This window comes from Aedes aegypti, chromosome 3 (assembly GCF_002204515.2).
Source record: "Aedes aegypti strain LVP_AGWG chromosome 3, AaegL5.0 Primary Assembly, whole genome shotgun sequence".
Taxonomy (NCBI): domain Eukaryota; kingdom Metazoa; phylum Arthropoda; class Insecta; order Diptera; family Culicidae; genus Aedes; species Aedes aegypti.
In genome coordinates this window covers 20117383-20134224 of record NC_035109.1, presented here as the reverse complement: position 1 = coordinate 20134224, position 16842 = coordinate 20117383, and the positions used below count along the sequence as shown (strand labels likewise).

General features: G+C 41.2%; 1 long non-coding RNA gene across 1 annotated transcript in view; it reads left to right on the top strand.

The window, feature by feature from the left end:
* Nucleotides 1-521: 521 nt before the first annotated feature.
* Nucleotides 522-16842, top strand: part of LOC110679391 — a 488338-nt gene continuing 472017 nt past the window's right edge. The window contains exon 1 of the long non-coding RNA XR_002502446.1: nucleotides 522-1731. This is a non-coding gene — a long non-coding RNA (uncharacterized LOC110679391). The remainder of the gene's footprint in view (nucleotides 1732-16842) is intronic.

Here is a 16842-nt window from a genome sequence, read left to right as displayed (position 1 = left end):
AATTAAATGTTTACATACAGTATTGAATTTAACATCACGTGTAATATTTATTATTTCTTAGTGCGTACTAAATTTCAAATGAATTGATTGTACGAATGCTGAGAAAATGTGGTGCGCGGTAAGAGGCTGGCAGTGTTTCATAGAAAACCTGGCATTATTATGAATATAACTCATGAAAGAGTGAAGCACAAAACAGGCAACAGCTGAGCTGCTGTCGAAAATTGCGGTCCAATGCTTATCCAGGGTTGTAGTTTCCTTGCCACACCGCAAAAGCTTTATCTCCTACCCATTTGAGAGCGAGTTTTCGCAATCCTTGCTCCCAAAGAGGCGCATGTCTTTTCGCCAGGATGTGTAACAAGGAACAAAACCGTTACGCACGTTACCTTTCTCGAATACGAAACCCACCCGAACATTGACAGTTGGTCTACAATTTGGAACTGGTTCAAAACTGAGCACGAGAACCTTTTCTGCGGATGGAGATTTTCGCATTCTCGGTGAGATGGAATCTGCTGTCAGAAAAACGAGCGAGAGCTTCGGAGCATTTCGCCAGGCACTGAAAGGAGCACCCAGTCAAAGCCAGACGTGTTGTTCGGTCAGTTTGGCGAAATTTTCCCACCATCGTGACGTGCGTGACTTGACCGGGTGGTGATCCTTTCCCGATTTCTGGGTGTCGCGTAATCGTGAAAGCGTCCGTCGAGAAGTCGTTCCGGGTGCGTGATTTCCGATTAATTGGATCCGATGCTCGGTGATGAGCTATTTTTCATGTGGCTATTGTTCTTGTGGGGGATTCTCGGAAAACAACGTCGGTTTGCGATTTATGTAACTTCCGCCGGCCCTTAGGCAGCTACTGAAGGAAAAACGCTTTTCCATCCCATGATGACAATTTTTCCGATGCCGAAAAAGCCGCCGTTAAGAAGAAATGCTATTCAATGTTTTTAAACAAAAAAAAGTGTCCATTCGATTCGTGGTCGTTGTCGTCGCCGCCGGGAGTTATAGCTGTCCGTTCAAGCATATCCGGTGAATGAAGGAAAACCGAAGAGAAAGGCCTAAACCAAAACAACAATCCGGTCTTTTGGTGCTGTTCAGAAAAAAACACAAGGCTTCCACCATAGGATGGATGAGGCTGGGTCAATTTCCCGCCCTCACGTTGCACCCGTTGGAAAGCGATAATTCAACGCCAGTGTGAAAAGTTTTTCCTTTTTAAAAAAGAGCTGTTGTTTTTACCCACGTCGTTCCGCCGTCGTCGACGCCAAGTGAAGTGAAACTTTCTCTGGGTCGTTGTTTTTAGAAAACCAGGCCGGGTCCGAGAGTAGGCACCAACAACAACCCTGCAAGGGGAGAAGTGACGGGAAAGTCATCTGATTATTCAATTTGGCGTGGTTGTGTGTCTGTGTTGTGGTTTTTCAGAGATAAAGAAAGGAAAACGTGGAAAAATTGGCGCTGACAAGGCTGAGCCTTTGGAAATTCTTGCGAATTTAGAGCGCGAGTTACGAGGGAAAGTGCTGTATGTGTTTACCGAAATTATCCTGGTATCAGTGAGTGTGAAGAAGAAACGTGACGAAAATGTGGATTTAATGATTTTACTGCTATCCCGCATCGGTTGTTCAGTAAACAACTTTCGGCTCATTCAAGGGGAAGAATTATCACAAGAAAATTGTCTGAGTATTTTTAGAATAACGCTTCCAAAGATGAACACATAAGCCATCAACCCTGTACTATGAACGGGTAAAAGTGAGTATAATTTTTCAATGACTGTTTCAAAAATACTGAACCATATAAATTTTGTTTATTGAGGGCATTGAAAACTTATTCAATTTGAGGTTTCCCAAACCAATTCTATCTGTTCTCTAAATGCATCAAAGTCTTCCAAATAGGTAGTCGCCGTAACTCAACTATTTTTTTCTTTTTCTTATATGCCCTGCACATAGGGTAGAGAACTTCTTGGGAATTTCTCTGTTTCACTTTAGTATGAGAGGTTTTTATCGGTCAACTTATCGAGTTCAGATAGATGAATAATAGTACACTAGGGTTTTGGTACCGGGAGTACCGGTACCAAAAGTACCGGCACTACCGACAATTCTTTGATACCGAAATACCGGTACTGGAAAACATTGAGTACCGGTATTTTCGGTACTGACGTAAAATAAAATAATTAATTGGTTCAATAAATTCCTTTACAATTAATGTTACGTCAGTTTGGTTAAGTTCGTTAATGCCGAATTTCGCTGGTCAACCAAGGAACGTATAACATAATGGCTTATTCTAATTATCATCTTTCCATCACGAAGTTTGGTTACAATTTACTATACTATATGTTATTGATCCGTAGTTATGAGATGTGTGGTGATAACCTAAATTATCCGGCAATGCTGTCTTTATTAGGGTAAAATGGGGTGCATATTTGTCCGACGTATCGACTTGGGTATTGTGTCTTCCTCAGTGAGTAAATATAGTTTTCGTTTTTTCGGCCCACGTTTTGTCTAACTATAAATGGTGTGGGAAAATCACTATTTTTATACACATCTTGCTACACATTGCTAGTACAAGCTGCGTATAGAAACGGCAATGATTTGTATGTAGTTATGTACAAAAAAGCCACACCAGACAGTTATGGTTAGACAAAACATAGGACACGAAACGAAACCTATATTTACTCCCTGAGGAAGACAGAATACCCGTTTCGAAACGTCGAGCAACCTCGTTTTATCTTAATAAAGACTGCGTTGCCGTAAAATTAAGATTAAACTATACAGTCGACACTTCACAAATAAAGTATAGCGAAAAAATAAATAAATACATGATTAGCCTTGAATTTTTTCCTGCTTTGGGGGAGGGGGGGAGGAGGCTGCTACCTACATTTCACCTACCACAATTGCTCAACTGTTTTGTAGCTGTTTTATATGTTACTTTTTGTGGACTTATATTATAACTTCAAACTAAAAAATCTGTTTCATTCGATGAAAAATAATTGAAAAATAGTGGTGGGAGAAAAGAGAGTTGTGTTTAATAAGTGAACTGACTGTAACAGATTTCTCTAAAGTACATATTACTCCAGAAGAGTTTTTACAATGAGTTCAATAAAGCCATCAGCCCAACCTCTATAAAAATATCAACAGCAAAAATGTGAATGGAAACGGTCATTTGAACTTATTTGCTTCACAAGTATTTATGCATGAAATGTAGATAGAGGAATAAATAAATAGATGGACACTAGACATTTTTGTGACCTCTTGACTCCACGTCTCCGGTAACTGTTATGTCTCGTAGCTGCCAGGGCTTTACGACTATCAGCCGATACAACCAAGCGACCGACTCTCCCAGGTCCATCTTGATGAGTTCCACTCATATACCATCCTTGATAATTGCCTAGCTACTCTAGAACGGTATCCTAAACTTCCCTCAAAGTGGGAGCTAGTTGGCTGCTATTGTCCAACATTCCGACGTAGTCATTTCCTCCACCGGCTTGAAACTCCATACCACCATTCAAATGTCCGTCGTAGTGCTGTTTCCACCTTTCAATCACCTTGCCTCCCTCCGAACAATGAGAGCATATACTTCTACATTTCTGTTCGTGATATGAAACCTTCGAACAGATGGTTCTGCTGCTTTCACTTCGGTATGTGATGCTCCCCGTTCTTCTCCTCCAGAATAATTCTACACCCTTCGTCGAACCAATAGCTCTGTAGTCTCCGTCCAACGTACATTGCTCTCACCTGTGAAGTTGATGGCAGCTATGACTGTACTCCAACAGCCCGCAAGTGGGGATTCAGCAAGCAAAGCATCGTTCGGCAACGTTTGACCGAGATGCGGGACGTGAGCTGTGGCGACATCCGTCTGATTCAATCGCTGAAGGTCATATAGAGGCGGGCATCTGTAACTTTCGTTTTATTATGCGTTGCAAGGAAAAGTATGATTCCTGGAAAATCTAAGGTAATCTATAAGGAAAATTTCTAACGTATTAATCATAGTCACCGGCGATCTTAACTATTGAACTTGGTTTGCTTATGTTGCATATACTGACAACCTGAGGGGTGTGGTCTCCAACATCCTGATCATTCAATTTAAACACATTTTTTCTACCAGTGCTAACCGTTGTTTGTTTGCTCGTCTCGCAAGAAACCATTTTCAAGATGCACACTTAAAATACTTTACACAAAGCTTCTGCAGTTCAATACAGGCAATACGTTCAAAAAATCAGCTGGATTTGATAGTTTCTGACTGTATGTTAGTTAAAAGCACAGACAAACAGACGTAACACTTAAAACAAATCTCAATCAAAATCATAGTCACGAGGACATGCACGCCCTATGCTAAAATATGTGTATTTGGACGACGGGCCAACAGATGGCGGTAGTGTGTAAACGTCAAACACGAACATAAACGATGCGAGCGCTGCGGGTGGCGGATTGGCCACCTACCATATTTTTGAATCGACCGTTAAAAAGGTGGTCGATGGACAATGATGAGAGTGTGACGTCTGTTTGTCTGTGTTAAAAGTCTATTTCACAAAAGTTCTGAAAAACTTACGCATCAATAAGATCAAACAAACGTTTTTTCAACAGTTGTTAGTGTTTGTGTCACATAAAATGTATAGCATATTTTAGCGTGACGAAGTAATGGCCGCACACTCCTAGGCATACTCGGATCATTTTGATGAAAATTTAAGCTTGACAGCAGCCTGGCTGCTTATTGATATCCAGTTCGCACCCCCAGCTGACAACCGGTAGACTCAATTTGCGGTACCAAGTGGATTATATTGAATTTTTTTATATACAGTCGACTCTCCACAACTCGATATTCTATAACTCGATATATTCTCGATGAATTTTTCGGTCCCTTCAAATTCCCATACATCGTGCTCTCCATAAATCGATATTTCTATAACTCGATATCTCCACTGTTTGGAGGTGAATAAATAGTTACGAGTTATAATAAAAGTAGAAAAGCATGAAAATAAAAAAAATATTGTCACACAGTTTCGTTCGTACTGTGCAGTCAAAATAACTTGAATTTCGAGCTTCTCGAAAAAGTTTTCAAATAATAGTTTGTAAAATACTACACTAAAACCTCAATTTACGAAGTCTTTTTTTACACTACCTCAATTTAAGTCACTTTTTTTACGAAGTAAACTCAATTTAAATCACTTTTTTTACGCAGTGCGTAAATTGAGTTTTGACAATTCTGTGGGAAATCATTGACCTCCGGTTTGGGAAAACCGTTGAAAACCTAACAATATGGGTATTTTTGGAACGGGCACGACTAGGGGATGACGAAAATCGATGTCCGACGCCATTTTGGAATCCAAGATGGCGACCTCTGGTTTGAGAAAACCGTTGGAAACCCATACAATATGGGTATTTTCGGAACGGGCACGACGAGGGGATGACGAAAATCGATGTCCGACGCCATTTTGGAATCCAAGAAGGCGACCTCTGGTTCGGGAAAACCGTTGGAAACCCATACAATATGGGTATTTTTGGAACGGGCACGACTAGGGGATGACGAAAATCGATGCGCGAGCGCGACGCCATTTTGAAATCCAAGATGGCGACCTCTGGTTCGGGAAAATCGGTGGAAACCCATACAATATGAGTATTTTTGGAACGGGCACGACTAGGGGATGACGAAAATCGATGTCCGACGCCATTTTGAAATCCAAGATGGCAACTTCTGGTTTGAGAAATTCGGTGGAAACCCATACAATATGGGTATTTTTGGAACGGGCACGACGAGAGGATGACGAAAATCGATGTCCGACGCCATTTTGAAATCCAAGATGGTGACCTCCGGTTGGATAAAACCGTTGGAAACCCTTGTAATATGGGTATTTTCAGAACGGGCACGACGACGGGATGACGAAAATCGATGTCCGACGCAATTTTGAAATCCAAGTTGGCGACCTCTGGTTTGGGAAAATCGGTGGAAACCCATACAATATGGGTATTTCTGGAACGGGCACGACTAGGGGATGACGAAAATCGATGTCCGACGCTATTTTGAAATCCAAGATGACGACCTCTGGTTTGGGAAAATCGTTGGAAACCCATACAATATGGGTATTTTTGGAACGGGCACGACGAGGGGATGACGAAAATCGATGTCCGACGCCATTTTTAAATTAAATTAAATTGTAATCCAAGATGGTGACCTCCGGTTGGATAAAATCGTTGGAAACCCATGCAATATGGGTATTTTCAGAACGGGCACGACGAGGGGATGACGAAAATCGATGTCTGACGCAATTTTGGAATCCAAGATGGCGACCTACGTTTGGAGAATATTGTTGACGAAAATCGATGTCTGACGCCATTTTTAAATTAAATTCACCTAAACCTCAATCAATGAAATCTGTTTTTACGTAAATTCAATAGACGTCACTTGTGTAACGAAGTAAATTCATGAACATCAGTACAGATCAGTACATTGATCCATTTGCTTATATTAGGCCGTATTTGCGAAGTAGGCCGTCATTGAAATTTGTAGTGGGCATCGATGATTGTGGCCAAACCGTCTCACGGTTGCGAATTAAAGAAAATCACTAGGTTTTGCACTGACATTGCTGAAAATGAATCAGCATATTTTCTATATATAAGCTCAAGTAGTGATACTTTTATAAATCAATATTACTTAAGATGACTGAGTTTTATCACTTTGAAATTGCAATCTGGAAAATTAACAAGGCTACCAAACCGAATGACAAGCTTCTTAGCATTAGGAGTTTATATTTTATGCTATAAATAAGTATCATCAATGTACAACTACTTAAGTTTGTAGATACTCAGGTCTATATATCGTGGAGTCCTCGGAAGTACAAAAACATCGACAAAACTCAATACAACACTTCGTTTGCAAATATGGACAGTAGAGGCCTTTGCAATATTGACGAACTATCTATTGATGATTGGTTACGCTTGTTTATCCTAATGCCCATATTCGATAGAGATTTTAGAGGACCAAGGACATCCGCACAAATTCATACAATACATCGTTTACCCACAGAAATGGTAAGGGGTCTTTGGAGTATTTAAAAACTATCTTCTAATCACTTATTATGGCCGTAAATCCAAAGGCTTTTATTCAATGGAGTCCTTGGAGCACCAAAAACATCCGTATAAATCAATAAAATATTCCGTTGACTTAAATGAATGGTTAAGAGAATGTGTCATATTAAAAAAACTACCTATAGACCATTGATCACGTTTGTAGATTCAAAGGCCTCTATTCAATGAAGCCTTTGGAGGACCTAGGATATCGGTACAAATTATAACAATACTCATTTTACTGCTACATATAGATAAGGGCCTGTGCCATATCAAAAATGCATCTATTGATAATTGGTTACGCTTGTAGATCCCAAGGCCTATATTCAATGGAGTTCTTGGAGGACCTAGGACATCCACATAAATTATTACAATACACCGTTTACTCACATGAATGGTTAGGGGCCTGTATAGTAATTGAAAAGTAATCTCTAATCTCTTATTACGGTCGTAGATCCCAAGGCGTATATTCAATGGACTTCTTGGAGGACCTAGGACATCCGCACAAATTATTACAATACACCGTTTACTCACATGAATGGTTAGGGGCCTGTGGAGTAATTGAAAGGTAACCTCTAATCCTCTTATTACGGTCGTAGACCCCAAGGCCTATATTCAATGGAATTCTTGGAGGACCTAGGACATCTGAACAAATTATTATAATACACCGTTTACTCACATGAATCGTTAGGGGCCTGTGGAGTAATTGAAAAGTAACCTCTAATCTCTAATTACGGTCGTAGATCCTAAGGCGTATATTCAATGGACTTCTTGGAGGACCTAGGACATCCGCACAAATTATTACAATACACCGTTTACTCACATGAATGGTTAGGGGCCTGTGGAGTGATTGAAAAGTAACCTCTAATCTCTTATTACGGTCGTAGATCCCAAGGCCTATATTCAATGGAATTCTTGGAGGACCTAGGACATCTGCACAAATTATTATAATACACCGTTGACTCACATGAATGGTTAGGGGCCTGTGGAGTGATTGAAAAGTAACCTCTAATCTCTAATTACGGTCGTAGATCCCAAGGCCTATATTTAATGGAGACCTTGGAGGACCTAGGACATCGGCACAAATTATAAAAATACTCATTTTACTAGTATGAATAGGTAAGGGCCTGTGCCATATCAAATTAACATCAAAGGATCGTTAAATATGCCAGTACATTGCAAGTATATATTCCAGGAAGTTTTTGGATGAGCTAGAACACATGTTGTACTCACTGAATTACCAAAACTTGGATCTGACAATACAAACGCTTCTTAAAAATATAACAATCTTCTAGGGTCCAATATTGTGAGACATTCTTCTACATAGAAATGATAAATTGGCAAAACCTCGTTTTACGAACTGAGCTCCCTCGTTTTACGCACTGATTCAATTTACGCACCAACTCAATTTGCGCACCCCCGATCTAGTTCGTAAATTGAGGTTACAGTGTATCAACAAAATTGTATTGCTTTCTAACAGAAGAGATCATATATGTAATGAAATCACAGAAATTTGTTTTTTCAATTTTGTAATTTTTTGTGCCAGTGTATTCCATAACTCGATAATTCTATAAGTCGATAATCCCTTGAATTTCGAGTTATGGAGAGTCGACTGTAATTATTACTAGAAATAACCAGTTATCTGGGTTAGAGAACCTGTGTATTCATGTTCTCTAATCCGGAAAAATTAAATGAATCATGTGATTCAACATTGATAGAATGAATAATTGGTCAGAGAAGGAGTAATTTAATTCTTTCTGAGTAGTAAGAGAAAATGTTCAATTAATGATCCGTTTCGCGATAGCGAGAGTCCGGGTCACTTATTCACTTAAATTATGTTTCATTTGAACGATGCCGGACTACATCGCCGGATTGCAAGATCTTTTTTCTAAGTTGCTTTTAAGCTTATCTACTGAACTCATTAGGTTTATCAACCGATGATCAACTCCTATCCCATTTTGGAAACAGGAACTTGAACGAAAGAAAAGGATTTCAATTATCGTGCAGCGGCATCGAGAAGTAGTTGCAAATGGACTATTATCATGCTGCTTACTGTCAGTAAATTTAGTCTTCTCTCCTACAACTGAGTTGCAGTGCTTGCTGTGGTTTATTGACAGAGACTCAATTTCATTTTCGTACGGGGCACTGTTTTCATATCAAGTTGGAATAAAACTTTTAAATGATGCATGAACTTCGATATACTTCATATCAAAAACGAAGGTCATAGGTGTCATCTATTGTTTGGCAATGACAAACTGTATCCATTTGCCTAAATTTTTGGAATAATGGAAACGTATTGAGTTTGTAAGACACAAACTTGACCCAATTCCATTTTCGTACACCAAACATAAAAGTAATTAACAACATTCAAAACTAATTTTTAATGGATAAGATGATTGTTTAAGTTCTTCATTGTGTTGTTCAGATGTTATAGAGTAAATTTGGAAAATATATAAGCGGACATATTTGAAACTTAAGTAAATTTAAGAAAAATACCGCTTTTCCCATGTTTTTTGCTAAAAAATTTGGTAAGTCGAATAATAACTTACATTTTTTTTTTTCAACATCACTTCCTTAAGAATGATTACTACGAATATTGCACAAGTTTCAAAAAATTGTAATCAGTTTTAGAGTAGCTAGGAGTGGATATCGACAACTTATACCTTTGGATCTTAGGTAATATAACATTTTTAACAAATCTTTAATCAAAAATTTGAATCAATTTCTCTCAGTTTGGATTATAGATTTATAGGATATATAAGATTGCCGTAACCGCAACATAAACTTTTTTTATAATTATGAAATCAACAGGATATATTCTTGTAAAAAGTTTATCAATGCTCTCTGCTCATTCAAATTATTTTGTATTTAACTATGGCCCTCCGAACATTTAGGGAGAATGGTCCTCCGGAAATCTAGGGGGTTGGTGCCTGGATGAAGCCCCTCTTGAAAACTGCTGGAGAACAGTAAAAGCAGCCATCAACGATGCAGCTGAGAGCAACGTCGGGTACGTGGGATGGAGTCGACGGAACGATTGGTTCGACGAAGAGTGCCAGGAAGTTTTGGAGTAGAAGAATGCAGCGCGGGTGATCATGCTACAGCAAGGGACCTGGCAGAACGTAGAACGTTAAAGACGGAAACGGCAACAGCAGACCCGCCACTTTCGGGAGAATAAAACGCCGCCTGGAGGAGACAGAGTGCGAGGAGATGGAACAGCTATGCCGGTCTCAAGAAACGCGTAATTTCAATCAGAAGCTCAACGCACCCCGCAACGGCTTCGTGCCGCCAGCCGAGATGTGCAGGGATAAGGATGGGAGTATTTTGACGGACGAGCGAGAGGTAATCGAAAGGTGGAAGCAGCACTTCGACGAGCACCTGAATGGCGCTGAGAGTACAGGCAATGAAGGACGGGATAGCGAAAGAAATTCCTTCGTCAGTACTCCGGAGGATGGAAACCAACCAGCCCCCACTTTGAGGAAGGTTAAGGATGCCATTCACCAGCTCAAGAACAATAAAGCTGCTGGTAAGGATGGTATCGGAGTTGAGCTCATAAAGATGGGTCCGGAGAGGCTAGCCATTTGTCTGCATCGGCTGATAGCCACAATCTGTGAAGCAGAACAGCTACCGGAGGAGTGGAAGGAAGGGGTGATATGCCCCATCTACAAGAAAGGCGACAAGTTAGATTGTGAGAACTTTCGAGCGATCAACATTCTAAATGCGGCCTACAAAGTATTATCGCAGATCATCTCCCGTCGTCTGTCACCTGTAGTAAACGAGTTCGTGGGAAGTTATCAAGCCGGCTTCGTTGACGACCGATCGACAACGGACCAGATCTTTACTGTACGGCAAATCCTCCAAAAATGTTATGAATACCAGGTCCCAACGTATCACCTTTTCATCGACTTCAAGGCGGCATACGACAGTATCGACCGCGTAGAGCTATGGAAAACCATGGACGAGAACAGCTTTCCCGGGAAGCTCACGAGACTGATAAGAGCGACGATGGAAGGTGTGCAAAATGCTGTGAAGTATTCAGGCTCGTTTAGATCCCACCGGGGACTACAACAAACTGATGAATTTTCGTGCCTGTTGTTCAATATTGCGCTAGAAGGTGTTATGCGGAGAGCCGGGCTTAACAGCCGGGGTACGATTTATACAAGATCCAGTCAATTTGTTTGCTTCGCGGATGATATGGACATCGTCGGCCGAACATTTGAAAAGGTGGCAGATCTGTACACCCACCTGAAACGCGAGGCAGCAAAAGTTGGACTGGTGGTGTATGCGGCCAAGACAAAGTACATGCTAGCTGGTGGGGCCGAGCGCTACAGGGCTCGCCTAGGTAGCAGTGTTACGATAGACGGGGATACGTTCGAGGTGGTCGACGAGTTCGTCTACCTTGGATCCTCGCTGACTGCTGACAATAACGTTAGCCGTGAAATACGGAGGCGCATCATCAGTGGAAGTCGGGCCTACTATGGCCTCTACAAGAAGCTGCGGTCAAAAAAGATTCACACCCGCACCAAATGTACCATGTACAAAACGTTCATAAGGCCGGTAGTCCTCTACGGGCATGAAAGGTGGACGATGTTCTAGGAGGACCTGCAAGCACTTGGAGTCCTCGAACGTCGGGTGCTTAGGACGATCTTTGGCGGTGTGTGGAGGCGAAGGATGAACCACTAGCTTGCCCAACTCTACGGCGAACCCAGTATCCAGAAGGTGGGCAAAGCTCGAAGGATATGATGGGCAGGACATGTTGCAAGAATGCTGTACAGCAACCCTGCAAAGATGGTGTTCGCTTTGGATCCGGTTGATACAAGAAGGCGTGGAGCGCAGCGAGGTAAAGATTTCAGTCAATGTACAAAAACCTACTTCTGAAAAGTTCATTTGAATAATCATCGAAATCCTCGAATTTGGCACAACTTCAAATTACAAATAAAAAGATGTTTGGAATTTAAAATAAGACTACACAAAATATCCCGTTTTTTCATTCTACATAATCTGAATCATTAGATTATGCACAAGAATACGATATCTTCTTTATATCAAGTTTGCAAAACTTACCCAGACAACCAAAATGTACGCATAACGAAGTCACCTGGAGGCTTAACCTGTGATCTTATGCGACTTAACTTATGGTAACAAATGTTGACTTGAAAGCTGCTACGGAATGATTAGACTTACTTAATACGAGTGTACGGGACGAAACAAAATGTACAAATGAACTCAGAAAAAAAGTGTTTCCGCGGTGTTTTGCGGGTTTCATATAATAAGTATGAATAAACGACGTAAACTTTCATGCAATTTCTGGTTGTCTGGGTAGAAAACAATAATCACTTTTACCAAATGATCTTTCAAAAAATCATTTGAAAATAAGCTTTCAACCACATTTGCGTTCAACTAAACGTCATTCGACCAAAATAAATGTTCCAAACCAATTCGACCAAATGTACATTCAACCAAATGTCCTTTCTACCAAATGTACTTTCGACCAAATGTCGTTCGACCAAACGTCATTCGACCAAATGTCATTCGACGAAATGTCCTAAAGCACTATAAATTACCCATTCGACCTTACGGTTCATTAGATCTGTCGGCCATTTTCGGCCTAATGACCCTTTCGACCTAACGATCCTAAATAGTTTCTTCAAGAAAAAAACAGACTTGTCTACTCACTACTCAAAAAATAACACTAGGAATGTCTGTAAAAATATCAAGATACTTAATTCATTTCCATTTTGAGCATGAGCATAGATAACCGTTCAATTCGTAGTTGCTACTCCGTGATTGACCGCAACATTCTAATTTGCAGAAGGAACCAATAGACGGAGTTTGGAAGTAACTTACCAGCTTCATTGTACAATTCAGAAAATTCTAAACATCACACAGGCAATAACGGCGCCGGCCACGTCCTTACGGTCATCAGGGAAGGGGAGAAATGCTAGTGTGACATTCATTGTTACTAAAGACAGGATATACCTCTGCATCTTCATAGTTGAAACGGAAAGGAGCTTTTGTTAGCTTCAGAAGCTACATAATCTGGATTCACCTTGATAAGTGATGCGATTCATGTAACCTCAATTAAAAATGTCACCTTACGGCATATATGAATGCCGAAATAAGTCGATACCTTTGGTGACGAACGATTCAAAGAACTCGTACCTATAAAATAGTACAATAATGCGTTGTGTTTCCATGTTTTGGCATGTGCTACGGCCTTCGAGCAATGAAAAAAAAAATAGTGTCATAACCGTTATTATTGGAGACCGAGTGTACCTCTGCATCTCCATGATTATCACAGGGAAAGCATGAAGAATTTAGAAGTTGCAACATATGGGTTCGATTGCAAACATAAAAAAAAAACATTTTTGCGTGTCTCAAGGATTAAATTTTGTGTCTCTTGTAGATTTTGGGTTGCTGAATCTAATGCCGTTCTCAGAAATGTCCCTGCACGTGACCATTTTCAGCGACACTCGCCTAAGTTGTATAAAACTCTGGTTCAAATGATATTTTCATGAAATTTTAGGTATGATTTGTCAAATTGATTGTGATCTTATCCAGCAAGCATGCAATACATGACTTAAACTTCAATTTCAGATGTAATTTGGGTAAAACTGTACGATAAAACTTGGATAAAATCGATTTTTCCACTTGTTTGCAGTCTCCATATAAAGCTTTTCGATTTTTTCAGATGGCAGAACCAAATACTTTTCTAAATCACATTAAAAAAATCTTTTGAGCATCGAAAGTATTATGAAATTTGCTGATAAGTATTGTAATACACATGAAGTTTGGATTATGTGGCAAATTAAGCAGAAAAATTGCCATACCAGCTGGCAAACTTGGCTAACATAGTCAAATTTTTCATTTTTAACAGCAAATATCTCATAAACTGAAAACGGCAATGCACACTGGGCCAGGAGCAGAACTTAGCCAGACAAAACCTCTAGCGCTTTAGGAGAGCATTTCTCCGGGTTGGTGTCAAAGGAGACTTATCTTGAATTTATTTGTTCTTTAATTTGATGATAAAAGTTAGTTGGAAATTTCGCCGCATAGGTGGCGCTGCGATGCAAACTTTTTTGTTTCGCGTCATAGAGCTTTCGCATCTTCGGAACAGTTTAAGAACTTGTGAAAATACGACAAGTTGTCGAAGACATCAAAGTTCTAAGACTTCAAATAACAAAGTTATGTTAAAAAATGTGAAAATCACTTAAATTTTACGTTTTTAGCACTGTTTACGTCAAAATTGTAAAATGTTTCATATTAAACACCATGCATCACTGAAATTCGATAACATACATGTAATGAATGAAAAAAAAATCTTGTGTTTGTTTAAAAATTTCGATTTTTGAACAAATTATTGTAAAATTTTCATAATTTTTAACACAACTTTACTCAAAAAGTTGCAAGTTTTTGCAAAATCTTAACAATGTTTCAAAATACGCTATATTTCATGTACCAAATATCAAAGTTTGTCGGATGTATATTTTGAGATATTTGAGATAACTTAATTCAAAATAACTATCTTCGTCATATAAATAGAATAGATTTATTATAAACTTAACCATTATACTACAAGATGTTTGACCTATTGTATCAATTAAGAGATTAAAAAGATTGGTGACTGACCATGATCCATTTTATTGTATATGGATTTCCGTGTCGTCAAAATAGAACAGTTTTGTTGCCAAAAGCAAACCGTGCCAAAATCGAACGGGCACTGTATAATGTAAGAGTCCATTGTGTCCGGTTTGCGTGACAACCGCACTATTGGTATAGCTCATCCGTGTATATGGCATTAATATATGTATATACTTACTTACTTATTTGGCTTTACATCAATTATCTTGATAAAGCCTCGCCAACAATATTTCGCCAATTCCCTCGGTTCATGGCCGCTTCTCTCCATACTCGACTGTGACCCACGCTCTCCAGGTCCTGGTGTACCTGGTCAATCCACCTAGCTCGCTGCGCCCCACGCCTTCTTGTTCCGACTGGATTCGTGGCGAACACCATCTTTACAGGGTTGTTGTCCGGCATTCTTGCAACATGCCCTGCCCAGCGTATCCTTCCAGCTTTAGCTACCTTCACGATACTGGGTTCGCCGTAGAGTTGAGCGAGCTCGTGGTTCATCCTTCGCCGCCACACGCCGTTCTCCTGCACGCCGCCGAAGATCGTTCTTAGCACTCGGCGTTCGAAAACCCCAAGAGCTTGCAAGTCCTCCTCGAGCATAGTCCACGCCTCATGCCCATAGAGGACTACCGGTCTTATGAGCGTTTTGTACATCGTGCATTTGGTGCGGGGGTGAATCTTTCTTGACCGCAGTTTCTTTTGGAGCCCATAGTAGGCACGACTTCCGCTGATGATGCGCCTCCGTATTTCCCGACTAACATTGTTGTCAGCCGTCAACAAGGATCCGAGGTAGACGAACTCGTCCACCACCTCGAAGGTATCCCCGTCTATCGTAACACTGCTTCCTAGGCGGGCCCTGTCGCGCTCAGTTCCGCCAACCAGCATGTACTTTGTTTTCGATGCATTCACCATTAGCCCGACTCTTGTTGCTTCGCGTTTCAGGCGGGTGAACAAATCTGCCACCGTTTCAAATTTTCTCCCAATAATATCCATGTCGTCCGCGAAGCAAACAAATTGTCCGGATCTCGTGAAAATCGTGCCTCGACTGTTAAGTCCGGCTCTCCGCATGACACCTTCAAGCGCAATATTGAACAACAGGCACGAAAGTCCGTCGCCCTGTCGTAGTCCCCGCCGAGACTCGAACGAACTGGAGTGTTCGCCAGAGATCTTCACGCAGTTTTGCACACCGTCCATCGTTGCTCTGATCAATCTTGTGAGCTTCCCGGGAAAGCTGTTCTCGTCCAAGATTTTCCATAGCTCTATGCGGTCGATACTATCGTATGCCGCCTTGAAATCGATGAACAAATGGTGCGTAGGGACCTGGTACTCACGGCATTTCTGGAGGATTTGCCGCACGGAAAAGATCTGGTCCGTTGTCGAGCGGCCGTCGATGAAACCTGCTTGATAACTTCCCACGAACTCGTTTAGGTGATAGACGACGGAAGAGAATCTGGGATAGCACTTTATAGGCGGCGTTTAGGATGGTGATTGCACGATAATTTTCACACTCCAGTTTGTCGCCCTTTTTGTAGATAGGGCATATAACGCCTTGCTTCCACTCCTCCGGTAGCTGTTCCGTTTCCCAGATTCTGACTATCAGCCGATGCAGACAAGCGGCCAACCTGTCCGGGCCCATCTTGATGAGTTCGGCTCCGATACCATCCTTGCCAGCGGCTTTGTTGTTCTTGAGCTGTTGAATGGCATCCTTAACTTCCACCATCGTGGGAGCTGGTTGATTTCCGCTGTCCGCTGTGCTGACGTAGCCATCGCCTTCGCTGTCCTGACCTTCTGTGCCTGTGTTCTCTGCGCCATTCAGGTGTTCATCGTAGTGCTGCTTCCACCTTTCGATCACCTCGCGTCCGTCCGTCAAGATGCTCCCATCCTTATCCCGGCACATCTCAGCTCGCGGCACGAAGCCTTTGCGGGATGTGTTGAGCTTCTGATAGAACTTCCGCGTTTCTTGAGAACGGTACAGCAACTCCATCTCTTGGCATTCCACCTCTTCCAGGCGGCGCTTTTTGTCCCGGAATAGGCGGGTTTGCTGTTTCCGCTTCAGTCTGTATCGTTCCACGTTTTGCCGCATACCATGCTGCAGCATTGCAGCCCGCGCTGCATTCTTCTCCTCTAAAACCTCCTGGCACTCCTCGTCGAACCAATCGTTTCTTGAGCTCCG